Genomic DNA, 17014 nt, shown 5'->3' on the forward strand with positions numbered 1-17014 from the left:
CAGGCTAAGGCTCCCTGAGACCCTCTAAATGGACAAATCGGATTCAGGAAATGAATGGGCAGAGGGTTGGACGTCATGCAGTCATCAGTGAAGGTCAGCTTGTTAAACTGTGGTTGTATATCCAGCACTTTAACTGATCGGCCACATGTATAATGCTGTCTTAAAACATTGGTCTGTCATTTGTCACTTTTTTTCACAGTATGTTTGGTGACTTGGGCCTGAAGTTGGGGTTAGAGGGAAGCCTGTGGGAGGGTAAAATGACAACATCTAATGGTGCTTCTTTTGTTTGTTTACTGTGTCAAATTGTTACGTAAAGGTTTTAAGTCAATAAAAAGTTATTGTACTCCTTAGAGGAACAATTAGGGTCAGCTTTTTGAATACTAACAATGAGGCAACCCCGGAATATGTCTGACTAGTTTTGTTTTCTGATACTGACACTACTAGGTTGTTGTACCGTGTTAACCATTATGAATGTAGAGAAAAGCCAAGCAAAATGACACCTTTTATTGGCTAACTAAAAAGATTACAGTATGCAAGCTTTCGAGGCAACTCAGGCCCCTTCTTCAGGCAAGATGCTTTGATACTGACACGATAGGCTCTGTCCTATCAGAAGGTTTGAGAGGATTATATGATTTCAACCGTTTACATTAGGGTGAAGTCGTCAGGTCAAAGATTTTACACAAGAATCAAAAGAAATACTGCAAAAAAGTTCTTGATGCTTATCAGTCTGAAAAAGGCAATACAGACCTTTCTGAAGGCAATGCGTAATGGAGAAAGTTTGAAACCACAATCTGTCTGAGCTATCCTCCCAAAATCTCTCCCAAGAGTAAAACACGGGCCTGTCTTGGATGTAAAAACAACCCTAGAGCAACATATAAACAGTTTGACACTTTAAGATGGGAGCCCATGGCAGAGTGGCAGGCAGCAAACCACAAAACGCAGCTCACTAACACAATGCAGGAGTGCTTACCTCAGGCTTGATGAAGTGCACCTGGCTTATCCCTGAAAGTTCTGGAATGACGTATTGTAGACAGATGAGTCAGACGTGGAATGTTCCAGTCAATGAGGGTCGCCCAGTGTTAGAACAACATTCTAGTGTGGTGATGGTGTCACGGTACTGCATCAGGCCATAGATGTCTCAACATGTCCTAACATTTTTAAATCCACTTAATGCAGTCCTGAGTGTGCACAACACAGGGGAAATGCCAAGGACATGGTGCCAGTCTATCGCAGGGCCCACTCACACGCATATCCAAACTGAATTCTCAGCTATATCAGTAGATTCCTCACGCTGCCCGATTGTAAGCTGAGGCCAAGAGTGACAGTTGAGTCAGGCATAAAGATGACGATTGTAAACCCACACCTACTGTGCATCAGAAAGAAGAGCAACTTGGCAGTGAGGGAATATGAAAAGAATTGAGCCTTTTTAGTTTAAGCAAGCAAAAGATTAAGACGTGATAGGATTAAAATGTTTAAAGCAAGGGGGCTTTGCCCCCTGCTCGCTTCGCTCACCAAACCCTAGGCCTGCGCTCTGTGCTAGCCTCTTTGCGGTTTTGCCACTTGCATATGGGGATGCGGATGTACAATTGAAACAGATTTTTATTTTCATGATGTATTGTTACATATGCATAATAGAACTTACAATTTTACATTACAGTGAGTAATTAACCATAGCGGGCTGCACGGTGGCACAGTGTGTAGTGCTGCTGCCTCGCAGTTAGGAGATCCGGGTTCGCTTCCCGGGTCCTCCCTGCTTGGAGTTTGCATGTTCTCCCCGTGTCTGCGTGGGTTTCCTCCCAAGGACATGAAGGTTAGGTGCATTGGCGATCCTAAATTGTCCCGTGTGTGTGTGCTGGCGCCCTGCCCGGGGTTTGTTTCCTGCTTTGCGCCCTGTGTTGGCTGGGATTGGCTCCAGCAGACCCTCGTAACCCTGTAGTTAGGATATAGCGGGTGGGATAATGGATGAATGGGTTAACCATAGCAAAAAATAGTAAAACGTAATAATCTGAGAGTAAATTAAGTTTCATGTTGCGTTAGAGTTCTTCATTGAGTAATACGATTTCATCTTGTTTGGCTTTGAAATTAGCACGCAAATACTTTTTAAACTTGCACTTTTACTGTAAAACTTCAGTAAAACAATTTTTTCATTTAAATTTTTATCAATATCGCATTGACTTTTGATTCTGTGTTTGGAGTTGCATTGTGACAACACAACGTATAACTGCCCGTGAGTGAATTACGTTTCTTTGAAAAAATCTTGTCTTGTTGCAGGATTTTTTTTATATAATGGAGAGATTTTGAAGGGAATTAGTAGAGTGGATCCCAGCTGGTACTTTAAAAAATAAATTCTTTTAGCAGTTGGAAGCTTGCCAATGGCAGATTTCAGACAAATGTTGGAAAGATTGTTTTCACCTGGGGAACCCTAGATAAAAAATGCATTTTGAATTTTGTAATGGTGTACGTAATATCCAGACTGAGACACCATTTAAGATGCTGTAGCTGGAACTGGAAGAAGCACACACAGATATTTCTAAGGTGCTGCTCATCTTTACGTAGTAGTTGTGATATAAACTGTGCACACTTCTCATCCACAGCTCACTTCACAAAGGAGAGACACTGTCCTCACCAGGTACTTTGAGGTGTAACGGGGGGACGCTGTGTCATTTGCAAAGATGTAGCCAACAATCCCCTTGTACCCGGTCCCTCTGGTAAATGCAATGTTAAACAATGGGCTTCTTGCCAGCCTACTAATCTTATTTATTGCATTTCTTGTAGAAAGTGTCCAGCAATCTAGTGTTGGTGTAACAAGAAGATGGCTAACAGAACATTTCAGGGAGCACATTCAAGCCGTTAAGACCATAGATCCTACAGGGCCTGTTGTCACGCACTTCACATCCATTGAGCACACCTACTGTGATCTCTCTGTTTATGTTCTTTCACAGGGCTTCAAATACCCTTTTTAAAGAAAACCAGTAAACTAATCTCATTCTCTCCTGGGATCACATATTTCTCTGGTTCTCAATGGCCAACTAACTTTTTAATCTCTCCCTCAATATGTGCGTCTTGGGAACTGCAGGTCTGACATTGTGTGCAGCAGTACAGGGCACCGCAGGGACTGTACTTTCTCCGGTCCTGTTCAATCTACATACATCAGACTTCCAATATGATTCGGAGTCCTGCCATGTGCAAAAGTTCGCTGATGACACTGCTATTGTGGGCTGCATTAGGAGTGGGCAGGAGGAGGAGTACAGAAAGTTAATCAAAGACTTTGTTAAATGGTGCGAATCAAACCACTTACACCTTAACACCAGCAAGACCAAGGAGCTGGTGGTGGATTTTAGGAGGCCCAGGCCCCTCATGGACCCTGTGATCATCAGAGGTGACTGTGTGCAGAGGGTGCAGACCTATAAATATCTGGGAGTGCAGCTGGATGATAAATTGGACTGGACTGCCAATACTGATGCTCTATGTAAGAAAGGTCAGAGCAGACTATACTTTCTGAGAAGGTTGGCATCCTTCAACATCTGCAGTAAGATGCTGCAGATGTTCTACCAGACGGTTGTGGCGAGTGCCCTCTTCTAGGCGGTGGTGTGCTGGGGTGGCAGCATAAAGATGAAAGACGCCTCACGCCTGGACTAACTTGTTAAGAAGGCAGGCTCCATTGTAGGATTAAAGTTCGACAGTTTAACATCTGTGGCAGAGCGACGGGCATTAAGCGAACTCCTGTCAATCATGAAGAATCCACTACATCCACTGAACAGTGTCATCTCCAGGCAGAGGAGTAGCTTCAGTGACAGACTTTTTTCCCCGTCCTGCTCCAATGACAGACTAAAGAGATCGTTCCTCCCCCACACTATGCGACTCTTCAATTCCACCCAGGGGAGTAAATGCGAGCATTAATTTTATTTTAATTCTTTTCATTTTTATTACTATTTCATTTAATATTGTTTCTTTGTATCAGTATACTGCTACTGGATTATGTGAATTTCCCCTTGGGATTAATAAAGTATCTATCTATCTTCCCTAATGTCTACATTTTCTCATGTACTCTCAACTTTTCTCCTTTTATCTGCCCTGGCTTTGTTCCCTCCTTTTCCTTGTAGTTCTACAGCTGATGAAGGCTGCACAGAAGAAACTTGTCTTTAACTTTAACTCTTTCCTTTTCAGAGTGTAAATAAATTTTAACCTTTTTTTTCCCTTTGCAGATACACACTGCTGGAGTCCAATATTACCTCCATAATAGTGATATTGTCGTGTGCCCAGAGCATGGTGGTGTCATGATTAACAAGAATGTATTTAAATATGTTGTTTTATTGAATCGAAGACACAAATCAGCTTACCTGAGGTACTCCTTCCCCCTAGTGGGCCAGAATTACTCAACAGCACCGTCAGAGACCAACCGCTTGAGTCCCTGTAGGCAGTTACCTTTTACAGGTGGCATTTGCTCCTGTATTACTTTCTGTAATACATCAATCAATTGGCATGTCCTCCTGTGTCAGGGCAGGTTTCTCCTGCAGATACACTGGTTGTCCTCTCACATCCCAAACACATGCATGTTAGGTGTATTGGTACCTGAACATTAACACGTCCTTATGGGGATGCCAAAGGAGGATGGAGTGAGCAAATTGAGACATAATGGTAGAATGGCAAGGAATGTCAAGAGCTGACTAATTCCACATCAGCATTACTGGTTTAAGGTCTCTGCATTAACAACAACATTTATTGCTATAACGCATTTTCATACACAGAATGTAGCTCAAAGTGCTTTATAAAAAATAAATAGCTACATGAAAAGAAAAGCATGTTAAACTAGGCAAGAATAATAAGTAACAAAAAATCACTATGAGCTTACATAACATAGATATATAATTAGTAGAAAAGCAGATACCTAATATATAATCTCACATTCCAATATTCTACGTCTCTAAAGATGAGTCCAATAATAGAATCAGAGGGCTGGGAAGATAAAAAAAACACTTGCAGGGTCCTCTGACTCTTTTACTTTTGAATTAACCACTCTACCTGTCAAAGACAGCTAATACATTTTAAAATATTTGATATTTGAGGTTTCTTGCCTTACGTGCGTCTTCAGCGCCTTTCCTCGGTATCCTCATGTGTCTGAGGCTCTCTTGCCCAGTGCCCCCTCTCTCGAGTGTATACCCATATCTGTCATTTCAAGATGCATTTCCCACCTCATGTCTGCTTTTATACTTCCCATCTTTGAAGGCGACTCTCAGCGTGCCTCCTATGCCTTTACTCATCCTCATGTGTCTCAACTCTTCTTGCCCATGCAGGAATTGATAATTAATAATCAATAAGACACCCACCCAGTGAGGACACCAATAAATGTAAGAATAAGTGTGATTTATCGTGTCTACCCAAAGGGATACCAAAAAAATGTTGGAAATGGAAAGATGAATTTCAACTTAGTTAAGTAATTATCAGTTTTACCTTTGGGAATACCGGTAATTAATCACATAATTTGTTAAGGCTCTGTGGCATAGCGGGTCCACGGATTAACATTTTAGTGAACCATTTTTAAATAAATAAATAGTTGAATGGTCAGCTTAATCTCCATGGGTGTGCAGCTGCGGGAGGTTGGCGAGGTAACTGAGGTGAGATGCATCTGCACGAGAGGGAGTGGTCTGTCTCAGTGGCTTCAATGGCATTTCTGCAGTGTGCGACTGAGGTGCTGTGCCCACAGAGGCATATAATGGGGAGCTGGCATAAGTAAACCGAGCGAAAAGAATGAGACAGAAAGAAAAGCATCATGGAGAGAGGCAGGACAACCCAGGCAGTGTGTGTGTGAGGCAGCGCTGTCGTAGGCCCATGACAGAGCAAAGGATCAGCGCTGTAGGATCAGATCGTCCCCACTTATTAATTGTTAAGGAGTGGGAGCATTCAAGACGGCGTCCTACCCCAGGGAGCCGAGGTATGTCAGAGGTTTGAGAAGGAAGACAGGAGGACAACTGACCTAAGTGGTCTGGTCGATATTGGAGAGGTGCTGGGCTTGTCCGACGGTATATGAAGGACCCGATGGTTGTTGGTTTTAATCTTGTTTTTATTTGGATTTCTAACTTATGGACAGTCTCCGTTTTTTAAGGTTTATTTATTCATTGAAGATCTGCACTTTTGGACTCTTTTTTGCTGGCTTTAATAAAAGCACTTTGTTCACTTTTGCACCCACCCCTTGCTTTGAGTGAGTGTCCTCATTTGCTAGGCTCATCAACTCAGATACGTTATTGGTGGTGGTGGGTTTTGGAGGGTCCCAGGGTGCTACTGGTAGTCTGGGGCCAATTCGCACCACCACAGGCTCCTACTTTCATTCCTTTTCTGTGTTGTAGGGGGGGGGGTTCCACTTTTTAGACCTTATCATGGTAACTAAAGCATGCTTGCCATAAGAAAGAGAATAATACAATTCATTTATAAACACAAGGATTATAGAAATATTATGTTGACATTTAAGACAGGACACCAAGAGACTAGACAGACATATAATATAGAAGGGCTGACTGCTTACTTGTTTTTTAGAGTTGTACTTTATCTTAGCACAGAAAACAGTTTTACAATATCAAGTCTTTTAAAGATGATGTCAGATGTTGTGTGGAGTCCTTTCTTTGTTGCTGCTCCAGGTTCAAGTGGAGTGCACTCTTTCTCTTTCCTGCATATTCCCTTTATCTGTAATGTGCAGTGCTTCTTTCAGCTAAGTCCTTTTCTCTGTAGTCTGAAACTCTTTCTGGCACAAGAGTTTGCGTGCTGAAGTTCCCTTCTTGAAGTGATGGCTGCCTATTGGTCTTTTCCACTCGCAGCTTGGCTTAGCAGAGAGATTGTCAATTTCTGATCCACAAAGAGAAGGGGGTTATCAGTTCTCTGCTCCCCAAACAGAGGAGCACTCATCAGCCTTTAGTTTCAGAGTGCAGGTTTTAAGAGGTTTTCAGTCACTGAGGCGAGTAGAGCAGAGCTCCCATGGGAGTTCCCTCACAGTTCCCTTGAGAGAATCAGAATTGAATTGAATGTATAACTTCTCCTTATTGGATTAAAGTCACTTTCAGTTACAAAATCAGTGTGTCCTCAGAGGCGAGTTCTTCTATCCATCTGAACCGTCGTTCCTTGAAATATAGCTCTTTGTCTTTGTTTGGGTCCATTTTGCCCCTTCCAGCTTAAGAAGTCTGCAGAGGAGGGGCCACTGAAGAGATAGATAGATAGATACTTTATTACTTTATCAAAGTATTTATTACTTAATACTTTTAAATTCACAGTCAGTGAAACTCTGATTTCTACCTTTTGTATTAAATACAAAGTGGACTGCAAGTGGGAGAAGGTGGAGCTGAATACCTGTATGCATGTTAAGTCTGCTTTCTTAACAGGCCTGGTATGCCAGTAATGCCCGCACAATGGGCAATGCCCACTTTGTTCTACACCCATCACTTCCTCTTTCGATCGCATCTCCATAGCTAATGAGACCAAAGCCAAACTGACCAATCAGATTGCTCGGAGGAACTGGATTCCCACACAGACCTTAGCATTTAATTATATAGTAGAAGGATAGACTAATAGCCTGGCAGGTATACTTGAGGTCACCAGGGAGAGCTCTTGTTTGACTACCTCTAGAGTTTTATAAGACTAATAGTTCTCACCTTTTAAGTATTTCATATGGGACCCCAGACATCTTCCAGAAACAAGACTTGAACCACGGGTCTTACAAGCATGGATTCAGGAGAGGGTGATAAGAGGCCAATGATATTTGAGAGAGAGGGGTGAAGGAGATGAGAAGGAGCATTGCTTGGCTTTGGGTGTGGGAAAGTGGACCAGGCACCTCACAGGTTAGCTGGGAAGGTTCATTACAAGACTTGTAGTCCGAGGAGATGTCAAACATAATGACTGCAGTTGCTGAATCTCGTTGCCTTGTGGCTGATAATCACAAACTACACGACTCAATGGTGAATTTCCATCGCAGATTTCAATCTCCAAAGTCTCGCAAGGTCACCGCACTCAAACATTTTGCCTAACAGAGCTGGTGCCTGCACACATGCTTTCCAGGTATGGCTAATTGAGTTGTGTTCTCTGCCCATTCATTTTCCTTTTTCTGGTCTGTTGTGGTATGACAAATATGAGACATTGGATAAGTAAGCTCTTCTTTTGTTTGGATGGCCCAAAGCACAGTTTCTTCTTATTTGTGCCCGAATTGTACACATTTACGCATTTTCGATGGGTGCTGTCATTTTTTGTGGCTGTGGAGATAGTATATTGTTGGGCAAAAAGGCATGCACTAATCGGTGTGTGATGTTGTAACAATTGAACTTTCAAAGAAGATGACATGAACAGTGAATCATCCATCCATCCATTGTCTAACCCGCTGAATCCGAACACAGGGTCACGGGGGTCTGCTGGAGCCAATCCCAGCCAACACAGGGCACAAGGCAGGAACCAATCCTGGGTAGGGTGCCAACCCACCGCAGGACACACACAAACACACCCACACACCAAGCACACACTAGGGCCAATTTAGAATCATCTGAATGTTAATACTAATCTGGTGAAATGATTCACAGTTAAAAGCCAAAATAATAGTAAGGGTGTCTTTCTTATTTTGATTCTCATTTTGCTCCCTGACTTTGAGTTCAGATTTTTATTTTGATTTGGACGAAAGTCTGTTCTGAGCATAGAGTTTCTGATTCCTGTCTGATATCCTTTCAAACAAATGTTTGTAATTCTCAGATAATTCAACCATTCATAATAACTGTTTGGGTTGGGGTCCCCTACAGTGGCCATGGACCCAAAGATGCCCAGGCAGTCATTCAGATCATTTATGGCCTGCTTGAAAAGTTTTCATGCTAATCCTGTCTGGGTTAAGAGTGTTACCTGGCGTAATAAATTGAAATTGTCATCCAAACAGATTCCACAACTAAAAATCTAAAGAGACATCTGCATGACTCTGTGGTGTATTTTCATTCCAGTTTCCAATGCCGCATTCTGACAGTCATCAGCACTTATCTGCTACGGGAATCTGGAAAATCACTGATATCAATCCTGCATTAGAGAGTATTAAGATCATTCACAAAATGCAGTTTATTGTCAACAGTCAAAGTGTCTCTGGGACTTACAGAATAGTCAACTCATTGGACTTCCAGCAATTGCGATCTCCAGAAAATCTCCAATGACTTGTCCATCACAGGCTGCATTACTGACAGGGACAAGTTGGAGTTCAGGAGACTTTTGGAGAGCTTCTTCCTGGGGTGCAGAGAGAACAACTCAACATCAGCAAGACAAAAGAGGTGGTGGTGGACTTGCAGCATGCCAAGGAGCCCCCGAGACTAGCCACCACCTGAGGGGAGGGCTACAAGTACCTGGGGGCTCACATGAACAACAAACTGGACTGGTCTGACAGCTCAATGGTGCTGCGCTCTGTGCTCTTGGAGCACTTTTAGCCCCAGGCTTATTCCACCACAGTGTGCTAAGAAGCATCTCTGGGGGGACTTTTCTGCCCACTGCTATCAGGCAATTCAATGCTCCCTTCAGATGACCCAGACTAAATGCTTATTCTCTTTAATGTGTTATTTGTACACATTTATTTATTTATCTATTGATTGACTGTATTATTTGTCCTGTTAGTCTGTATCTTTGGTTTTTATGTTTCTGCTGCAGTATGCATCTGAATTTCCAAAGGTTGTCTAATTTAATCTAATTTCATCTAATCCCTGCCAGGCTTTCCTTCTATGAAGATTAAAACACAATCAAGTTGTCCATCATCAAAGGCAGCAGAAGAGCATTTTATCAAGCCTGAATGCTGCATCTCGCAATGACACGTGCTTCAGGTATTGCCATGACAGCCTAGGCGGAGGCACTCAAATGGGGTTTTACGATTTTATCAAAGTAAGACGACTCGTCTACCAACTCTAAAAAGGTAAATGTGTCACAGGATTTAGCCATTGTTTAAAGAAAAGCTCTGCAAACATGTAATAAAAGGCAGGTCTGAATGCGTGGATACTGTATACGCAATAAGGCTTGGGACAAAGACACATTTTTTTCTTGATTTCCCCCTCTGTTCCACAGTTTAAAATTCCAAATTAAACAGTTCTGATGTAATTAACGTGCACATTGCAGACTTCCATTTAAGGGGATTCACATGCATTTTGGTCACGACATGTAGAAATGACAACACTTTTTTTATACACAGCCCTCCATTTCAGGGCACCATAGCAATGGCGGGTCTATTAAAGCTGTCGTATTTAATTCTTTGTCGCGTCCCCTTCACATAAAGTGACTGCTTGAAGTCTGTGATTCATAGACATCAGCAGGTGCAGAGGATCCTCTCTGGTGATGCTCTGCCAAGCCTCTAATGCAGCCATGTTCAGCCGTGTTCAGGACATCAAGATGCTCCCTACTCTTTATGAAGGATGCCCAGGGTAGTCTTTTACGACCACAGAGAGGCAGGACCTCGGTTTTAAGTCTCATCTGAAAGATGGCACCATTTTGCAGAGCACAGTGTCCCTGTCACTGCATTGAGGCATTGGAATCCACACACAAACCATAGCTAAGCGCCCCCTGCTGGACTCAGCAACACCTCTTCCAGCAGCAACCCCAGCCTTTCCTGGTTGTTCTCCCATCTAAGCACTGGCCGGGCTGATCGTGCTTAGCTTCAGATGGATGACCTCTTCTGAAGTGCACGTGGTATGGCTGCTGAAATTAGAATCCCAAATATAGGATGTGACCGGCAGCTCAGCCGAATCCCCCCACTGTGGCCCACTGCAGAGATTCACACTGACGCTGTGGTCTGGAGCATCGACTGAGCTGACAACCCCATTGATTTTCATTGAAGCCCACATCATTACCTTTTCATATCTCCATCTTCCAGTGTCCGATGGGTCAAGATGGGGGTAACACTCTGCTATCATCTCATTGCATTTCCCCATTAAGAAGTAGCTGATTGCATTACAGTTTTACTTTAAGAGACAAGACAGCATCAAAGTTTGGAGTATTATTGAAATGAAAGAAAAGAAGGTGATGTCTTTCCAGACACAAGTCTAAATATTGACTCCCTAAGATGGCAGATCTTGTGGCTTTTGAGGACTTCCAGCAGGAAGATGTGGGTCCAGATGTGACATCAGTGTTTGTAAAGCTGTCAATCTTACAGTCTTCAGAGGGAAAAAGAGAAGAGACATTAGTGCACAGCGCCAACCCATGGAGAGGCGGGTTATTACATTACTAAAGCCCTTCAGCCGTCCCTTATGCTCATGTGCGTGACACAGCTCAAACTCCTGTGACCACACGACAGCTACTGACATAACTAGAAGTGCATTACCTGAGCCATTATGATGGGCAGACAATTGATTTCGGATAACGTTCATGGAGGTGAGTGTGGCTACCTGATTTGTGTCTCCGCCATTGGCGTAGCTAGCTTGCTGAAGGCCCCTGTGCAGCGCCGCGAGGTGGGACCCTCCTGTCTAGCATAACTGTTAGTAATTTATTTGCAACCAGGTCCTAGTGGCCGACTGGGCAGTGGTGTCCGCGACCGCATCACTATCAGATCACATGCTGGTGACAAACAAACCGGCTCTCCAAATGGAATTTGTAATAACTTTTTAAATCACTTTATTAAAGCAGTTCTAAGTTAGCAAAAATAAAACAAATTGTGGGAATGGAATGTGGGAGGTGTGGGTAGTATTAGTAGTACATAAATATACGTAAGATGTGAACCCGCTTACTTTTCCAAGACCGCTTTGTGAAGGAAGGTAATGAAAATGTAATGTAAGCTAGGATGTCGAAACTGTTCAGTGCTATAAAATGAAGCAATTTCAATTTGTACCTAATCAAAACGACAACACCGGCTGACAGGATACTACTACACAATTGACCTGTTTTACACAAGTTCTGAGAAAATGAACATCATAAAGTGAGGAGTCAATGGTTCCAAAAAATTTGCCTTGTTGGTTGGAAATTGCTTGGTCATATACAGTATATTGTCTTTAGTAGCTTCTCCATTTTTAAAGGTTTTAGCACCTGATCTGAAGTCATTGTATAGCTACTCAGTAGCTGCAACCATTTCACTCACTGCACTGTCTGCATAACCTGCTTGCAGCCGTTGTGACGATTCACCAGCATCAGCATTCGCAGTTACCACCGCTGGCCCTTGCTCAGTTTTGAGAACGGTAGAAATCTTGGTAAGCTTATCCATCCATCCATTTTCTAACCCGCTGAATCCGAATACAGGGTCATGGGGGTCTGCTGAAGCCAATCCCAGCCAACACAGGGCACAAGGCAGGAACCAATCCTGGGCAGGGTGCCAACCCACCGCAGGACACACACACACACACCCACAGCACACACTAGGGCCAATTCAGAATCACTAATCCACCTAACCTGCATGTCTTTGGATTGTGGGAGGAAACCCACGCAGACACGGGGAGAACATGCAAACTCCACGCAGGGAGGACCCGGGAAGAGAACCCGGGTCTCCTAACTGCGAGGCAGCAGCGCTACCACTGTGCCACCGTGCCGCCCTTGGTAAGCTTAGCATTTTCCAATTCCTGTTGCAGGTGTGACTTACGTTTAGCAGCACCACTCTTGTCATGTTTGCCAAATCCGCTGCTACTGGCCGACATGGCGTCGTATGCCGAGAGTATAAAAAGTGTCAAATTGTTCTAATATTTGGCGTTTGCCAACTATTGGGGACCATAACTTAACAACAGAATTGCTCTGATTTACCGTTTACGAGTTCGAATTTTGAAAACTGTTGACATCAAATCAAAGTACAAAAGTAACAATTATTTATGATAATAATGTATATTTACACTATTCATGTGACGTCCTTCAAAACTTCTTCCATTCTCGTCTGCTATGGCATGCCAAATTCTGCAAATTTGGGAATGTGCACTTCTCTGTTAGGCGGACTAGGACGTGTTGTGCCTCCGAGCCTCCGAACTCCCAGAGTCTAACTTCGTGTAAACTGCAGGCCTGTAATATCATCATGGATTGGATTGGACTTGCCTGGTGATGGTGCAAACATGTCACTGAAACTATGAATTATTAACGCAATGAATTGTGCAAATGATTTAAGTTCCATCCATCCATCCATTATCCAACCCGCTATATCCTAATTACAGGGTCACGGGGGTCTGCTGGAACCAATCCCAGCCAACGCAGGACGCAAGAGCAGGAAACAAACCCCGGGCAGGGCGCCAGCCCACCGCAGGGCACACACACTAGGGACTATTTAGGATCGCCAATCCACCTAACCTGCATGTCTTTGGACTGTGGGAGGAATTTTTAATTTTACATTTTTTTAATCTATACGCCCTGAGTGGGCCCCCCAAGCCCGTAGGCCCTTATGCTTTGCACAATCTGCGTAATCCATTGCTGTGCCACAGGTCCCTGGCAAATTTGCATTGAACTGTTATCTGATCTGTACCAGAAGTGTGTGTCTTATTTTACGACATTACGTGCTTCTTCATTATTGAGGTCAACTTTGTCTTTATTAAGAAATAAACATTTTAAATTCCAATTTGAAAGATAAGAACTTTTTCGTTTTACAATGCATTGAAAGAATGTTATTAATGGAGAGAATCGGATTCTTATGCGTTTTCACACCTAGTTCGTTTGGCCAGTGTTTTTTCAAACTTTTGCAAGATCCCAGAAAATTGCCAGATGCGAACACGCCAGTCGCCCTCTGGTGTGGACCAAAAAAATCACACTGAGACCCCCCTATGGAAAGGGTGGTCTTGATGTGGTGCCAATCAAACCCTGGAGCATGAGGTGTGAACGTGATCCAGCACTGGACTGGTTTAACTCCAGGAAATGTTGTGATTTACGGGTGAAACTGTGCGTGTGGTGAGCATCTGTGAATTTCCCCTTGGGATTAATAAAGTATCTATCTATCTATCTATCTATCTATCTATCTATCTATTATATAGTGCCTTATCTATCTATCTATCTATCTATCTATCTATCTATCTATCTATCTATCTATTATATAGTGCCTTTCTATCTATCTATCTGCTATTGATAATTGGGGAATCTCATTTATACTGTCCTACTGCCATGTTGTCTGCCTGCCTATGGAAAGTCACCTCTGATAAAAGAGAACAGGAATCATCGGGGAGAAGAGTCCTTTCATCTGATTGGCCAGCCTGGCACTGACTCAGCTGTGCAATGGCCAGTAGGGGGAGGCGGCTTGTTGGCCGAAGTCTCCAGGACTCTGAACAAATCAGAATCCTCGTCTGTGATAGTTCTGTGTTTATCTGATGATATCTGTACTTGCTCATATTATTACTATTGTACTGTTGTGTTGTATTCCGGAGGTGGCCATGACAGAGTGGCCATCGAGCTCTGTGAAGAGGATTACTTGTCTTCTGTTCTGTGTCGTGCATTTACCCTGTTTTTTGACCCCCATTGTACACCCAACCTGCCTGGAAAGGGGGTCTCTCTCCAAATTGCCTTTCCCAAGATTTCTTCCAATTTTTTACTACAAGGGTGTATTTTTGGGGAGTTTTTTTCTTGTCAAGGCTGGTGGGCTGCTAAAAAACAGGGCCATTCTGGCACTCCTTATGTGAATTTGGGCTATACAAAAAATATTGTTGTTGTTGATTAGCATAAAGAATGAAAAACAATAAAAATGTAAAATAAATAAATATGCACACAGATACAAATATAACACAATAAAATGACTTGCTCAATCAGTCTCTGAGCCTCTTGCGCACAGACAGCAGTGGACCATTTAAAATAAAAATCAAAAAAGATTGTTGTAAATTTACTTGTGATTGGCTCCATCAAAACACATACAGAGGTGGCAAGAAACGGACAGCAGTGCCCCGTGGGTCCGCCGCTCCAACGTCCTAATCGTACTCCGTGAATACGCCATGTGCTCAGGTGGGGCGGCCTCTCAATGTGGTCGCTTTTCAGCAGCGATGTGGATACGCTGACTTTGTCAGGTGTAGTAAATATTAATCACACGTTCCAAAATGAACATAATCAACAAACTAGCTGTGTTACTCGGCTTCGGCTGGCAAATTTCTTAAGACAACAAGCCTCGGTTTTATGGCAGTTGGTCAGTGATGTGTATCGGAAGTACTATGGACTTAACTGGAAGTTTTCTATTTGTAGTTGTAATATTACGGGCAGGCAGTGTGGTGCAGTGGTTAAGAATTTGGACTTCAAGCTGTGAGGTTGCCGGTTCAAATCCTACTGTGTGACCATAAACAAGTCTCTTCACCTGCCAATTGGAAAAACAAAAGAAATGCAACCAATTGTATCTTAGATGTTGTAAGCTGCCTTGGATACGATAGAGTGATTGATGTTATGTTGGTGCCTAACAGCACTCGATACCCATTCTGGAAGTTCAGCCCTTGAACACAGGCAGACATGACACCAGATATCCACAAATGTACAAGTTTAATCCTTCTTTTGCCTTCTACATTACCACACAATGTATTGTGGCATGCGGCTGGGGGTGGTACCCAGCCGGGACGCCCAGGAGGACCAAAGGAGGGCATGTGCCTCCTCCAGACCACGAGGGGTTGACCGCCCTGGTTGTGTTGGGGGCCACGGGTAGAGGGCTTGGAAGCCCAACCCTGTAGGGGCTCGTGGTCACCGCCAGGGGGCGCCCCAATGCCTTGGGAGCTCTGGACCTCAGCACTTCCGCCACACCAAGAATTGCTGGGGGAAAGAGGATCAGGGACACCCGGAGGGCTTCCGGCTGCACAGCTGGTGCTTCCGCCACACGGGGGTGTGTCGGTGGAGGCTCCTCAGGAAGCCCCTGGAGCCCATCCGGGTGTGTATAAGAGGGGCCGCCTCCCTCCATTTGCTGGCTGGAGTTGGGTGGAAGAGGACGGAGCTCAGAGGAGAGGAGTGGAGGCAGTCTGAAGACTGTGAAAGGCATTGTGTTGGCCAGGACTTAAAGGGGTGAATGGGGCTGAGGCACTGGGAATGTGCACTGAACCATTGTAAATAATAACTGTAAATAAACGTGTGTGTGGTGAACCAACATGTCTGCCTGTCTATGTCCGGGCTGTACCCCATAGTATAAATCAGCCAAATACTCAGCCCCTTCTCTCTTTCTTTCTCTCTCTCTTCTTCTCTTTCTTCCGCCCTCACTCCTCCACACGCAAGCTCCATCCTCTTCCACCCAACTCCGGCTCCCCCAATGGAGAGAAGTGTCCCCTTTTATAATTCCCTGGATGTGCTCCAGGCGCTCCATGACAATCTCCCGGCAGCACTTCCTGATGTTGCCCATGCACCCGGAAGCACTCCGGGCGTACTTAGTTCAACTTAGTTCCTGTACCGCCAGCACTTCCTGTTGTGGCAGAAGTGCTGCAATCCAAAGCTCTATAGCCATTTTCTGGGCATCTCCTGGTGGGATCCAAAAAGGCTGAGCTTCCAGGCTCTGCTCCCGCAGCCCTGAGGTGAACCAGGGTGGCTTCCCTTACTTGGCATGGGGGTGTTTGGGTGGGGAGTTGGTGTGGGGGCTAGAGGTATTGTCTCTCTCCCGGTTCTTCCAGGTGCCCCACACACCCTCATGTTTGACACCCCATCCTTCGTGTTAGTGCACTTCATAGTGTGTGATGCTTCAAGGGATTCATTCAATCGCTGTTCGTGTGACAGAATGCTTTGTGGCGTGTGATACTTCACACCAAGAGGTCGACCGAGTAGAGCAGACTGTTAAGATGAGGGCCGATAGGCACATGAGAATACCAGCGGTGAACAGCAAAAAATGGTGCCTGCTAACCACTGTGCTAAGTTGTTGTCTTCATGTTTGTTTAACCTTCTCATCTTTTAGTGAGAGGATATCTAGAAGGAAACATTCATGCAGCTGAGTGGGAAAGGTTTGAGATGAGCTGATGACAAGATCCTGCATTTTGTTCATTTTCTGAACCCTCGAGCACCAATACATGGCAGACTTACTGCCACACAGCCACAGCAGTCCACTTGAGAGCCACTAAGTACCAACATACAGACGCATAGCCGAATGCTGGAGAAAATCACATAGACATGGGGCAGTGATGGCCCCCGAACAGTGGCA

At 44.1% G+C, this 17014-nt stretch overlaps 1 long non-coding RNA gene across 1 annotated transcript in view; it reads left to right on the forward strand.

Annotated features, from left to right (window-relative positions):
• Positions 1-3073, forward strand: part of LOC120517816 — a 5220-nt gene extending 2147 nt beyond the window's left edge. Inside the window, exons 2-3 of the long non-coding RNA XR_005631111.1 lie at positions 1-93; positions 2776-3073. The exon at positions 1-93 is cut by the window's left edge and continues 29 nt beyond it. This is a non-coding gene — a long non-coding RNA (uncharacterized LOC120517816). The remainder of the gene's footprint in view (positions 94-2775) is intronic.
• The last annotated feature ends 13941 nt before the right edge of the window (positions 3074-17014 follow it).

Source organism: Polypterus senegalus, chromosome 1 (genome assembly GCF_016835505.1).
Source record: "Polypterus senegalus isolate Bchr_013 chromosome 1, ASM1683550v1, whole genome shotgun sequence".
Classification (NCBI taxonomy): domain Eukaryota; kingdom Metazoa; phylum Chordata; class Cladistia; order Polypteriformes; family Polypteridae; genus Polypterus; species Polypterus senegalus.